The sequence below is a fragment of the Rhincodon typus genome, chromosome 18 (genome assembly GCF_021869965.1).
Source record: "Rhincodon typus isolate 14 chromosome 18, sRhiTyp1.1, whole genome shotgun sequence".
Classification (NCBI taxonomy): Eukaryota; Metazoa; Chordata; class Chondrichthyes; order Orectolobiformes; family Rhincodontidae; genus Rhincodon; species Rhincodon typus.
The window spans coordinates 36,641,838-36,657,357 of record NC_063349.1 but is presented as its reverse complement, the minus strand read 5'-3'; positions in this window follow the sequence as shown (position 1 = coordinate 36,657,357).

Sequence of the window (15,520 nt, the reverse complement as noted above, 5' to 3'; positions counted from 1 at the left end):
ATCTATTTAATTATTTTTGTGTTTATGTTTTAAATGGTATTTCCTGTAAGATTGGCTGCAGCACCATTTAATAAAATAAGTTGAGTGAAGTGATTAGCTGTTTTTCTGTAAATTGAAATTACAGTTCTAACAGTTTCTTTACCTGTTTCATGTTGCTGCATATTTCTTGCATATTATAAATTTAACCCTATTCTAATTTCTACCACTACGTACCTGAACCCCAAAGTCTCTTTAGAACCTCACTGCTTGGACTTTTTCATAACTTAGGAAGCAGTCTGATCCACTCTTTTTAAGCCCAAAGAGGATGACATCAATTGCCTATATTAAAATCCTTTTGCTAATGTTCTGCCCATTCACTTAATCTTTTAATATTTCTTTATAATATTATACTTCAATCCACACTTCTTATAATGTTGCTGATTTTCATGTCATCTGAAAATTTGGTTATGTGGCTTTCTTTCCAAGCATTTAAGTAGTTAATAATTACAGTGAATTGTTAAGATCTTAACACACATCCTTGTGGGACACCATTAATTGCATCCTGCCAATTGGAGTACTTATCCACGATCCCTATTCTGTCTCCTGTCACTCACATAACCAAATCAATAACTTTCCCTCAATTTCACAAGCTTCACTAATAGTGAATTTATTGAATGTCTTCTGGAATAAGTAACTCTACAACTAACAAAAAAGGTTAAACTGACCTGAACAACCTCTATAAATCTGTAAGCAAAATAGTAAGGTTGCTGGAAATCTGAAATAGAAACTGAAAAAAAAATCATCAGACTCAGAAGGCTAGGTAGTAACTATGATGAGAAGCAGAGGTAAGAGGCTGAATCTTACCATATTTTGGCTGTGTCAATTTTGTAGAGTTTCACAGAGGGTTTTTCTCTGTGGACCGTGGCAAAATTTCTCAGCATATCATTCCAAAATCGTTTCATTTATTACTTTCCACAACCCACTGGTACCACAATTGGCTGAACCCAAGCTTATTTCTACCATCTCGCCGTACCCAGAGAAACTTGCCACTGCCTGGGTATGCTGGAGTAGACTGGCAGTCCTGGCACCTGCCATCTTTAAACAGTCATAGTGCATCTCCAGGTGCACTGTCAGACTGGAACTGCCCAACATGGGTTGTGACATTTGCCCCAGATGTGACTGAGAAAGGGAAATTGGCATCCTGCTTTGTAGATAGGCACCTGGATGTCCTGCCGATCGAGACAGTGCAGACTGGGATGTCATCATCCCCCAGGACCATCAGAAAATGTCACACAGCCATGTCTAAGGTTGCCAATGGATTCTCTGCCATCGAGAGGAACGCCCTACAGTGAAGGAAAATGTTTGATGATCTTTGCCGCTCAACTGGTGTACGTGCCCCCATCTTCTTCCCAATACTTTATACTCTGTCGCTGCACCCCCCTCCCATCAAGGTTTATGCTCTGCCACTCGCAGTATTGCAAGCAGCAAAGAGTGATAGAGTTTTACAGCATGGAAAGAGGGCTGAAGGGCTGTTTGTGCTGGTAATCAAGCACCTATCTACTCTCATCCCATTTTCTGGCACTTAGCCTGTAGCCTTGTTTGCTGTGGTACTGCAGGGGATCATCTAAATACTTGTAAAATATTTTGATGGTTCCCACCTCTACTATCCTTTCAGGCAGTAAGCTTTAGACACCCATCACCCTCTGGGTGAAAAAAATCTTCTTTAAATCCCCGCTAACCTCCTGTCTTTTACTTTGAGTCTATGCCCTGTGATTAGCAATCGCTATACTAAGAGGAAAGTTTCTTCCTATCTACCCTATCTATGCCCTTCATAATTTTGCACACCTCAATCAGATTCCCCCTTCAGCCTTCTTTGCTCTACGGAAAACAATCCCAGCTTATCTAGTCTCTCTTAGCTGAAACAATCTAGCCCAGGCACTCTGGTCTTGGTGAATCTCATTTGCACCATCTCTCGTGCAATAATATTCTTCTTATAGTATGATTAGCAGAATAGCAAACAGTACTCCAGCTATGGTCGAAGTAACATATTATGTGGCTCCATTATAACCTCCCTGCTCTCATTGTGTATTCAATGCTTTGACCAATAGAGACAAATATCTCAAATGCTTTCTTTACCACCTTATTCACCTGTCCTGTTGACTCCAAGGATCTGTGGACATGCACAGTAAGGTCCCTCTGACTCTCTTTACTTCCTAGGATCTTACCATTCATTATGTACTCTTTTGCCTTATTAGTCTTTTAAAAAATGTATCACCTCACACTTTTCAGGATTTGTCATTATTCTTCCCATCTGACCAGTGCATTTATATTTTCCTTTAATCTAAGGCTTTCCTTCTCACTATTTACCACAGCACTAATTTCAGTGTCATCTGTGAACTTAATAATCAAACCCCTTCCATTACATGTAGATCCTTAACGTACATTACAACCAGCAAGCGATCCAATACTGAACCCTAAGTTAAGCCATGGTACATTAGTTTCTGGTCACAAAAACAACCTTCATCAATCTCCCTCTGCCTCTGGATACTATGCCAATTTCAGAACTAAATTTGCTCTGGATCCATGGGCTGTTATCTTCTTTACCAGTCTCCCATGCATGATTTCATCAAAAGCCTTACCAAAGTCTACGTAGACTACATCCATTAGACCCACATACACATATCTAATCACTTCCTGAAAAAACCTAATCAAACCTGTCAGACATGATTTCCCCTTGAAAAAGCATGCCAACTGTCCCTAATTAATCCTGGCCTTTCTAAGGAGAGGTTGTCCCCAGAATTTTTCCAATACTTTCCCTACTACTGGCTCCCAGTGCTCAAAGAGATGAAGACCATCCATTAGAGGCCAGTAGTGAGAAGTAACTGAGGAAGATTCTAGGAGAAGTTTTTTCTTCCTACCAGCAGCATATAAAGTGAGGCAAGCTCTCGTGAGAGTGGCCATTTTGGAAAGGGACTGTGAGGTCAAAGTGTAGCTGTTGCAGACGAAGTGCAGGCTTTGGTGAGTAGCATTGAGGTGAGGCAAGGCAAGGGTTATCAGAGGAGTAGTAATGGCAGTTGATGGAGTGGTATACTCCTGTGACATAGAGTCTTTCAGTTCAGAAACTAACCCATCGGTCCAACCAATCATGCTGACCATGTTCCCAAAATAAATTAGTCCCACCTACCTGTGCTTGGCCTATATGCCTCCAAACCTTTCTTATTTTTGCACTATCCAAATGTCTTTTAAATGTAGTAACTGTACCCACATCCACCACTTCCTCTAAGATGTGGGAGACTTATCAGGGAGAAGTCAAATCTCCCTGACAACAATGTCTGCAGGAAGTGTATCCAACTGCAACTCCTCTCAGACTGCATGGATTGATTGGAGCAGCAGCTGGACTCACTGAGAGCATGCAGGAGGCAGAAAATTTTATAGATAGGAATTTGTGCAGGAGTCCCCTGTGGCTATTCCCCTCTCGAACAAGTAGACTTTTAGAAACTGTTGAGGGGGAATGGCCTCTTGGGGAAAGCAACAGCAGCAACCAAATCAGTGGCACCACGATTGGCTCTGTTGTACAGCAGGCAGGTTCAAAGAGTAGGTGAGTGGTACTGATAGGGGACTCGGGCAAAGATAGGTGTTTCTGTGGCTGTGAGTGAGATTCCAGGATAGTGTGCTACCTCCCTGGTGCCAAGGTCAAGGATGTCTGATTCTGAAGGGGGATGGGGGGTCATGGCCCTTGCTGGCATTAACAACACAGGCAGAAGGGTTTAAACTAGTGTGGCAGAGATGGGAACCAGGACAGTAGATGAGGAGTGATTGAAGTAGACTCTAAGAAGGCAGAGGTTAGATCAAGCAAGGCCAGGATAGTGAACACATCAGGACTAGTGGTCTTAAATGTATTCATTTTATCACAAGGAGCATACCAGGTAAGGCCGATGACCTTAGAGCCTGGATTAATACATGGAACAATGATATTATAGCCATAACGGAAACTTGATTGAGAAAAAGGCAGGGCTCACAGTTCAACATTCGAGGGTTTAAATGTTTCACGTGTGATCAAGAGGGATGTACAAGGGGTTGGGGGGGTTGCATTACTGATTTAAGGAGACTGTCATTGCTGCATAAACAGAGGGACCGGAGAATCCATTCAGCGAGGTTATACAGGTAGAACTCAGGAATAAGAAAGGTGCAATCACTATGATGGGGTTATACTATAGACCTCCAAATAGCTAGCAGGAAATAGAAGAACAGATATATAGCTAGATCATAGAAAGATCTAAAAACAGCAGGAAAGATGTAAACACGGCCCTGCCCATCACTCCTTAACCAGTGTAAACTCCAGTGTGCCCTGAGATGCAGCTTTAACGTGTAACTTGTAAGTGGATCATAAAGGATTCTAAAGGTGCCTTGAGGGATCTGGGAGACTCACAGTCGTCGGATGCCAGCATCTGTGAATTTGAGGGTGTGGGGGAAGCATGCGGTTAGTGCAACAAGATGCCCTGAGACACTGTGACAGGTTGTGAGATGGTGGTCCAGAGAAGCAAGCGGTGAGCTGGAGTCGCCAGACACCTATTCCCAATTTTCACCAAGGGAATTGTTCACATCTTGTTTCCTTATGGCAGGTCGTGGAACAGGAAACTGCCTGTTACTGAGACGATTGAATTAATGAAACTGTTAACAATCAATAATTCCTGTTAATTGGCATCTTGTTGCTCTCCAGTGAGAATCTTGTCTCGGCAGTGGATCTGTGTGTTGGAAAATGCCACAATTTGCTCTTGCTGTCAAGAAAGATCTCGCACCAATTCTCTCTCAATTCTCCCAGATTTATCACCATAACCCAGGGCTTCGTAAAGTTCTGCCCTCCACATCACTAACTGTTTCTCTTGACCTCGAGTACTTCTGACATTTCGCGTTATTTTAAATCCATGCTGGTGCTCACTGATCAGCCATAAACATTCAGAGTGTTCTTTTGCTCCATCCTTAATTATTGACCCTAATAAATGATAACTGCATGCCAGCTGGTCTATTGTTTCAAGATGACCCCTCTTGGAGTGTAATTTTACAACTTAAAGGAATGGTTTCTGAATCAAATGAACCTTGGAAGATTATAGTTAGGCAATGCTTTCATTTACTTCCTCTAAAATCTTGGGATAAAAATCATCTTGAACTGAGATTTGTCCATTTAGTGCAAGATTTTTAATTAGTTAATTTGCTGACTTTTAATTTTGAATCAAGGAGTAAGACTCAATTTCCTTGGGATAATGACATGCAGAGAAGACAAGGATGCTGCTTAGTGAAGAGAATGGGATGGTTAGCAGGCAAGGAAGTTGAGTAATGGATGAACCTAAAGGGTGGGGTCACACGTGTCAAAGGAGGGATCATGAAGATTGGATTGAGGGTACTGCAAAGTTGGGTGAGAGTGGAAAACATGGTGAAATCTGGTGAATCTCCATTGCACTCTATGGCAAGTATATCGTTTCTTAGATAAGGAGATGAAAATTGTTCACAATACTCTGGCTGAGGTATCAGCAAGGCTCTATACACCTCAGCAAGCTATTTATTTCTCTACTCAAATTTCCTTGAAATGAATGCCAACATATCATTTGCCTTTCTAATAGTTTGCTGCAACTGCACACTGGTATTTTGTGACTCATGGACAAGTACATTCAGGTCTTTTTGGACACCTGGACTTCTCAAGCTCTCACTATTTGAGAAATATTTGCCTTTGCATTTTTTCTTTCTATCAAGTTAATAACTTAACACATTCACATTATATTTAGTCTGTCATGCTCTAAACCATACTGTTGTCCTATCCTGTCCTGTCTTGAACCTTTTCTTTCCCCACCCCACAACTTACCTTTTCTCCCCAGGTTGGCATCAATAGCAAATTTAGATATATTACAATTAGTCCACACATTTAAATCATTTATATAGATTGTGAAGTTATGGAGCCAGCACTGACCCTTGCAGAATCCCAAAAATAACAGCCTTTTATTCTAAGAATGATGCATTATTTCTACCCTTTCTATTAATCAATTTTCAGTCTGTACTAGTATATATTTTCTAATTCCATGCACTCCATTTTTATTTAGTCTCCACCTATATGGGATGTTATCAAAAGCCTTCTGAAAATCCAATTACATCATATCCCCTGGTTCACCTTCATCCATGTGACATCCTCAAATAACCCCAATACGTTTATAAAACATGATTTCCACTTCATAAATCCATGACAACTCTACCCATATTGCAATTCTTTTCTAAAACATTTCATTATCACATCTTTAGTAATAGATTGTAACATCTTCCCTCTAAAGATGCCAAACTAATGAGCCTGTCATTCTCCATCTCCGTCTTCCTCCATCTTAAGTAGTGGGCTAAAATGTACTAATTTCCCATCAGCTGGAATCTTTCCAAATCTATACAATTATGAAAGGTAACCATAAATGCATCCACCATCTCTGTTGCTACTTCCTTCAACACTGGGACAAAGCTTAGTCGAGGAGATTTCAACACATAATCCAGCTAGTTTTTTTACCTCTGCTGCTTAAGCCTACCCAGCCTGATTCTACATCTTGATCCTTTAATAGAAAATCCTCTCTTTCTAATATACAGCTATCATCCCTTATTAGAATTGCAACCCCACCTCTTTTCCTTTATTGTTTAATCCTCCTAAATGTACAACATCCTTGGATATTTTGTTCCCAATCTGTCACCGTGTAGCTAGGCCTCCATAATGACAATTGTGTAATATCAATATAACTCAATTTATGCATTCAAATCAAACTTTTTTGCAAATTCTACATGCATTCAGATAGAGTTCCTTTAAGTCAGCTGTTTTAACATTATATCTCATTCTGATTCTAGTTGATGCTTGCCATTACTTCATTTATTTTTGTTTGCCATTCTCCGTCCTGCATTAGTTTTCCAGTCACATGTTCAATTTCTTAATTCTTCTGTTTCTGTGCTTGCTAGGACATGGCATTGGGAATAATCCTATAATTCCTGCTTTGGAGGTACTGCTTTTCAATCTCTATCTGCTTTTAGGACCTCATTGTTCCCTTTCCTATCCAAGTTAATGGAACTGACAAGGGCCACAACCATTTGAACGATGTCCTGCAGTCATTCTGTGACATCCTTAACCCTTGCACCAGGGAGGCAATATATTACCCTGAAGTCACATTTATGAACACAGAAATGTTTGATTATCCCTCTAACTAAAGAATCCCATGTCAGAAGCTCTTCCATACTTCTTCCTACATGACTGTACAGTTGAGCCAACCATGATGCCTTGACCTGGTAATGACTGCACTTCTCTGGGAAACCATCAACCTTTCCTCTATCCAAAGTGGAAAGCAAATTTACAAGTGAGATCACCTCGAGGTACTCCTGCACTACCTGGCTGGTTTTCTTGGAATGCCTGGCTTTCTTTGGTTGCCTGCACATCCTGAGGCTGTGGCATGATCACCTCCTTAAACAGGCTACCCACATAGTCCTCACAGAGGCACAACAGAGTCTAAGCCGCCTCTTAACCTCCAAAACCCAGAACAGCAGTTTGTTCACACAGTGACATTTCCTGCTGATACGTTTCTCTCAGATACATGGTGTGTTCATAACTTCCAAATTCCGCAGGCTGTATATTCCACTCAGCCGAGTTGCCAAGCTATGCTTTAACTGTAGAAACTACTTAGTACAAGTAGAATAGCTCATTATTTACTCACCAACAGCTGTTTCTGCTTCACCAAAGTAGGAACCAATTACTGAATGACAAATAAATTTTAAAAAGTATAAATATCCCCACTTCACCCACTAACCAAACTTACTCTGCTTGAAGTCTGCACTGTGCTGTGATGTTCCTGACTCAAGGGCAGACTCCCTGCTCGCCTAGACATGAGATTTGCCATTTACCCACACATGTATAGCTGGTGAGCTGAGCTGCACATAATCACAAGACAAGATCCAACCCATCTTTCTGCAAGACAACCACACTTATCTTGTCCTACCATCTAAAGGCTATAGGAACTGAAGATTCCACCCATTGTTGCAAAACTTTATCTTGAACACAACAAAGTTCTGAGCTTTCTGACATGAATGAGTCTGCTTATGCCAATCCAAATGCAGGTTAATCCACCACCCTGCACTAAAACCTCTCTGCCACTACAGTGTGTTTATCTAAGCACTGCATTAATGTATTGCAGAGCTGCTACCAAGGGCAGCAAGGAGCCTGGACACAATTCCCATTACAGCCTGAATCTTTTTTTTTTATTTCTTAACTCTACTTAGACAGTTTTCATTGTCTGCTTTTCTCTATTATAACTTGCCCTATCATAGAAATAATTTTATCCTTAATCATTATTGCTGCACCTCCTCCTCTACCAGATTCTGTACTCTTCCAACAGACCTAATAATCTTGTATATTCAGCTCCCATGCTTGATTGTTTTCCACCTATGTCTTAGTAATGGCTGCCATGGTCTTACTCAAGTTGAATTGGTCCATTACAACTGACAATAGGTCACAGACTTGAGGGGTCCAAACTGTTTTCATCTCCAAACATGCTGCCTGGACTGTTGAGAATTTTCAGAATATACTGCTTCTATTCATACATATTCAGACATTTAAGTAATGTACCTAGAGATTCTGAGTCATAACAAAGTGGTTACACTAAACATTGCAAATCCATGACAGGAAATAACTGTGACAAGCAGGAAGTGCATAGATGAGCTTTCATATATTGTATGTACAGTGGGCAAATATATACTTCGACATGATCAGAAAGTGTATATGACACACACTTCTTGTATGACAAGTGTACATTTTCCAATGCCATGCAAACATTTCAAATGAAAATCCCAATGTTAAAATGCAACACTTACCTCCAGTTACTGCTACCTGTTATAATATTAAACTGCATTATAAGGGAGGGGATGGGATTCTTGGGGTACTTGGAGTAAAATTGAAACTGCCAAAACTTGAAAGAGACATATTCTTGTGCAATGCCTGAGGCAAAGAATGAGATGAGAAGATCTAATTAACAGGACACGAGATCTATTTAAAAATGATTTTAAAAAGACTAGACTGGGGAAGAGAGAAAGTTAGGTGAAAAGATCTGATGAAAACTGAAGTAGCTGGTCAAGTGATAACACAGTGTGGAGCTGGAGGAACACAGCAGGCCAGGCAGCATCAAGAGAGCAGGAGAGTTAACGTTTCAGGTCGGGACCCTGAAGAAGGTTATCTCTGACTCCAGAATCTGCAGTTCTTACTATCTCTAGCTGGTCAAGTGAACCCTTTTATAAAATAAATTTGTTGCTTAAACATCACACTGGTGAAATTCTTACTATCACTGCAAGAGTGGGTTTCTCCTTGCATATGCTTGAATAAAGATTGTTCATTTGAATGTGACACCTGACTCCTAAGGCATTCTTGGGTACTAGGGCAAACCTTTCTCTTTCAGTATTTTATTTTCAAGTTATAACATTGACCATAAATGGTTATTGTAACATTGTGGTGGTACTGAACGTTTCTTTATTTACAAGTCTCTTAAAATTCATTCTGAAAACAGTAGTAATCATTTTTGTCCAAATATGATTTTGTACCCCATTTTAAAATGTTACATATCTAATAATTTACTGAATTTTGCCTTAGCCTTCATTCAAGTTTTTTGATAGCCAAACACACATTGCATTGTTCTCCAATTCCACAAATCAGTTTCCCCAAAAGGTCATAACTGCGCATGTCCCAGCGTTCAAATTCTAAAGGGAAAATTGCCATAGTCTTAGCAGACTATAGGGCTGCTCTCTCATTAGACACAGGCGACTGGTGGTTTAACCAGAGTGTCAGTGTTACGAAGTTAGGTAGTGTATTTGTGCATTGGAAGGCAGGATGTTAGAATCTGATGTTTGTAAAATAATAGGGGGGAGAGTATGTGGTCCCTTTAAAAGATGACGTGCTTTTTCTAGGCTCAGAGACTTTTTTTAAAAATGTGCAGCTGCACAGAGTTCCTGAAATTGAAACATTTGTAGCAGGGGGCTGTGTGGTTAGCAACCCAGGCAGTAGTTTGATTAGGCAACCAGTTTGAATATTAGCTAATTAATTTAAACAAGGCACTTAGAGACTAAAAACCAATTAAGTTTAAAACAAAACCTGATGGTTTTGACAACCTAGGACCAATCCTCGTGTAAGAAATTGTTAGGTCATCAAGGGTATAATAGAAGAGAACATTTGAAAATTGGTGTGACAGCAACTGCCATCTGTTAGAGTTAACAACAAGCAGCCCAAGGGAAAAATCACTGGCTCTTACAGAATTCTCTAAGCTCTCAGAAAACCATCATCTGACTAAAGGTACAGTGGAAATCTTAATTCATATTCCTGACCCAAGAATTTAATGGTGAAAGGTGTTCCTGACTGAAGAACAGCAGAGAAGGCAGGGAACATTCCAGAAGGCACAAAACATTCCCTGGTGGCTTAGAGCACTGCTACGTCACAGCGCCAGTAACCTGGGTTCGATTCTGCCCTTGGGTGACTGTTTGTGTGGAGTTTGCACACTCTCCCCATGTCGATGTGCATTTCCTCCAGGTGCTCCGGTTTCCTCCCACAGTCCAAAAATGTGTAGGCTAGGTGGATTGGCTATGCCAAATTGCCAGTGGTGTTCAGGGATGTGTAGCTTAGGTGGGTTATAGGGGAATGGGTCTGGGTGGGATGCTCCGAGGGTCAGTGTGGACATGTTGGGCCGAAGGCCATTTCCACACTGTAGGGATTCTATTCTATTCTAAGATGTATCCTGGCTGTAATTTCGAGAGTCTAAGTTTTAAGTTTTTTTTAATTATTCTCGTTTATATAAGTGGGACTTATATTTATTGGAACAGCATACCATTAGAATTTTGTTTTATTTGGGAATAGTTAATAGTTAAGGGGGAATTGTTTGGTTTGTTAACGGTTCAGTTAATTTGTTCACTGTTAGAGTTAGATAAACAAATTGTTACTTGTTGATTATAGAGTGAGTGAAAGGAGTTCATTTCAGTTAACCACTCCTTTAGAACAGATTGAGGGGGGTGAGATGCAGGTTCTGCCACATTTCACACTTCTTTTAACAGACTATGAGGTGAGGTGAGCCTTTCTGGATGTTTTGTTTTAGTTAATGGGAGGCGTAGTCAACCTTTGCTTCATAACAGATTGGGGCTCAAGTCCAGGATCTGGCTGGTTCATGTACAGGATATGAATGGATTTGGACAGATTCGGGGTATGAAATGTCCCAGCAGATTTAAACAGACTTGGGGACCAGAGTCCTATATCTTTAAATAAAACTTAGGTGAGAAGTGGAAAATGTGTTTAATTTCAGTTACTTGTGGCTGGTTAAATCAAAAGTGGGGGAAATGGCTCATAACATTGCTAAAGAGGTTCTGGGGTTTGAGGATACTTCCCAAATTTGCAAATACTTTCATCTCTTACTATTAGAGACTGACCAGCTCCCATATAAGAAAATTTAGAAAGACATAGGAAGGATATACTTAAAGACATAGCGAATAGGCTAGAATTAGGTATAAATAGGGATAAGAAGAAAGCTGAAATTATAACAGAGTTGGTCAACCATTTAGGTATATCAGAGAAACAGACAAGTGCAGTGGGGTTAAAAAAAATTAATTGAAAATTAGACAATTGGAGTTAGAAAGGGGAAAAAGAGAGAGAAGAAAGGGAACTGAAACGGTTTGAATTATGGTTTCGAGCAGAGGAAAGACAAAAAGAAAGAAAGAGAGAACGAAGGGAGAAAGAGAGAGAGTTTGAAATTTGGAAGTTGCAAACTAATCAGGAAAGTCAATTTAAAAGGATGGAGATGAAAGTAGAAGATAGGCTTAGTGAGGAGGAGAGTAATGATGAGCAAACCCATCATAGCCAACTACCTGGTAGGGATATATACAAATATGTCAAAACATTACCAAAATTCAAGAAAAAGATGCAGAAGCCTTTTTCATTTCCTTTGAGAAATTGGCTAAAGAGATGAATTGGCCAGAGACTGTGTGGGTAATGTTAATTCAGACCAAGTTGATAGGCAGGGCTAGTGAGGTGTTTGCAGCACTGTCAGAGGTGGTGTCAGGAGACTATAAAGGAGTAAAATAGGCTATTCTGGGTTCTTGCGAAAATTGTTACCAGAAGTATCTCAACAGTGGTTCAGAAATGTTTAAAAAAAAGGAACCAGGTCAGACTTGTATCGAGTTTGAAAGAATTAAACGGAGCAACTTCAATAGATGGATGAGAGCATTAAAGATAGAAAAGACATATGAGGATCTTAGAGATGTTATTTTGCTGGAAGAGTTTAAAAACTCACTTCCAGAAATGATAAGAACTCATGTTGAAGAACAGAAAGTTAAAACAGTGACAAGATCTGGTTAGGTGGTGGATGAGTACACATTAGTGCGTAAATTGAAATCTAGCTTCCGACAGCAATGTCATTTCATGAGGGATAGAAATTGGGAAAAAGGGACATCCTTCAATTAAAAAAAAAGTAGTTCACACTGGGAACAGTTTACCACATGTGGAAAAAGAGGATGAAAAAGGGGTAAAAGGCCTCAGGTGTTTCCACTGTAATAGAGGGGGACACACAAAGTCACAGTGCTGGTAGATTACAAGACGCACTGGGAAAAAGGATACAGTAAAAGCAGATACATCAGTGGGATTAGTTGAGATAGTGAAGGAAATCCCAAGAGAAGTTGAGGAGCTGCAGGAGAGTGCACAGCCTGGTCACAAGCTGGATAGTAAGATAGTGCTTGATCTCTTCAAAGAGTTCACCTCTGTAGGTACGTTTTACTGAGGAAGAACAGGGCAAGAAGGTAAAGAAGTTAAAATATTGAGATGTACAGGAGCTGCTCAGTCTGTAATAGTAAGAGATTAAAGTATTTGCAGTCCTTCTGAAATGTTACTCGAGAAAGTCATAATCTGTGGAATGATTGGACAGAGATTTAGCGTCTTCTATATAAGATAAGGCGAGAAAGTTCAATCAAGACTGGGGAAGTGATAGTGGGAGTGATTGAAAGAATGTCTATTCCAGGAATACAGTTTGTTCTCGGAAACGACCTAGCCGCATCAAAGGGGAGTCGTGGCCATTGTAGTGAAGACGCCAGAAGAAAATCAGGGAACTGAAGAGTTAAAGAAAAATACTCCAGAATTTTTCCCAGACTGTGTGGTGACAAGATCCCACAGTCATAAGTTAAAGCAAGAAGGGAAAGCCAAAGAGAAAGAGGGAGGAGTTGAGGTTCAGTTAGCTGACACCCTGTTCGATGAAATGGTAAAGGAAGAACCGAAGCAGGTAGAGCATCAGGCAGAGGTGTTTCGTTATGAAAGACTAATGGAGTTACAACAAAAAGATGGGACAATAAAAGATTTATATCATAAAGCCTACTCAGAAAAGGAATCAGAATGTATTCCAGAATGTTATTACATTAGGGATAAAATCTTAAAGCGGAAATTGGGTGCATTAGGGCTGATGAGAAATGGGTGGAAGTTCACCAAATTGTTTTGCTGGTAGCATGCAGAGAGGAAGTATTATGGGTAACACATGAATTACTTGTACGAGGTCATCTACAAATGAGGAAGACTCAGACTAAGATACAGAAGCATTTCTATTGGCCTGGATTTACATAAGGATGTGGTTGAATTTTGCCATACTTGACATACATATCAGATGGTAGGAAAGCCACAGGCAGTAATAAAACCAGTGCCTTTGATCTCAATACCTGCATTGGAAGAACCTTTCATGCAAGTTATGATTGCTTGTCTACATCCTCTCCCTAAAACAAAAAGTGCAAACCAGTATTTGCTAACCATAATGGATGTGTCTGCCAGGTTTCCAAAGGCAACTGCATTAAAGAATGTCATGGCAAAAAAGGTTGTGGAAGAGTTGCTTGCTTTCTTTACTGATGATGGACTACCCAATGAGATTCAATCAGACCAAGGGTCCAATTTTACTACCAAATTATTTAAGGAGGTCTTGGCTAGATTAGGCTTCCAGCATTTTAAATCAAGTGTGTACCATCATGAATCCCAAGGAACATTGGAAAGGTGGCATCAGACCCTAAAGACCAAGCTGAGGGCTTATTGCCAGGATTACCCAAATGATTAGGATAAAGATATCCCATTTATATTGTTTGCTGTTGGAGATGCTCCAAATGAATCGACTCGGTTTACTCCATTTGAATTGATATTCGGACACGAAGTAAGAAGGCCTTTAAAATTAATTAAGAAAAAGTTGATAGGTCTAAAGTTATCGATCTCACAGTTGGATTATGTATCTGAGATGAGAGAAAGATTAAACAGAGTAGGTGACTTAGCGAGACAACACGAAGCACAGCACACAGTGCAGCAAGAAGCCGATAAGAAATCTAAAATTCATATATTTGCCCATGGGGATAAAGTATTGGTGCTGTTACCAGTGGTAGGAGATCCCTTCAAAGCAAGGTTTAGTGGTCCCTATCAGATTGAGAAGAAGTTAGGTCAGCTGAATTATCTGGTAAAGTTGCCAGATAGGAAAAAGGTTTACCAGTACGTCTTGTGAACTTGCTGAAACCTTACTATGACAGGGAAAGGGAATCAGAGAAACAGGTATTAGTTAGTGCCACTCAGAGCAAGGAATCAAATCCAGATGATTTGGATTTTGATGTGCCTCAGAATAAATTGAATAATTAAGAAATCCTTAAAGAATGGGATAGGATAGTGAACTATCTGTCTCAAGAACAGAGGACCAATTGAAAGGCTTGTTGCAACAGTATGAGGGTATTCATAGAAACAGAAAGAGAAGGACCAATACTGTAGTACGAGGTTGATGTTGAGACTGCTGTTCTAATAAAACTAACACCCCTACAGCCTTAATACATTCAAAGCAGCACAAGTAAAGATTGAAATGAAAGTGAAGCTCCAATAAGGCAGAGTGGAGTTCACCGACTGTGTTGGTTCCCAAATCTGATGGTACTGAACGATTCTGCATAGATTATTGGAAGATCAACACCATAGCTAAATCGGACTTGTGGAAAAGTAATACAAGCCACTTACATCATAGAGTTGATTTACTTTGTGTTACTGATGAGTACCTTTGTCAGAGAGAGCAAAAGAAGTATCTGCTTTTGTAAGTGCAGATTGGCTATATCAATTTAAAATAATGCCCTTGGGAATGAAGAATGCACCAGCCATATTTCAAAGACTTATGAACAGAGTTGTGGCAGTATGGACTAATTGTGCCGACTATATAGATGACTTAGCGATTTGTAGCAATTCAAGAGAAGATCACATGGCATATTTGGCAGAGCTTTTTGAGAAACTACCGAAGGCAAAGTTGGTCATAAATTTGGCAAAGACAGAATTCGCAAAGGCGGAAGTGATGTTCTTAGGACACAACATCGGACATGGACAGATGATACTGAGGAACGTGAAGACAAAGGCCATCGAGGAACTTCCAAGACCATCCTCAAAGGAGGTGGTTTTATGATTTTTGGGACTGAGCGGATATTATGAGAAATTTGTACCAAATTTTAGTGGTGTGGTGGCAGTGCTGAAGGA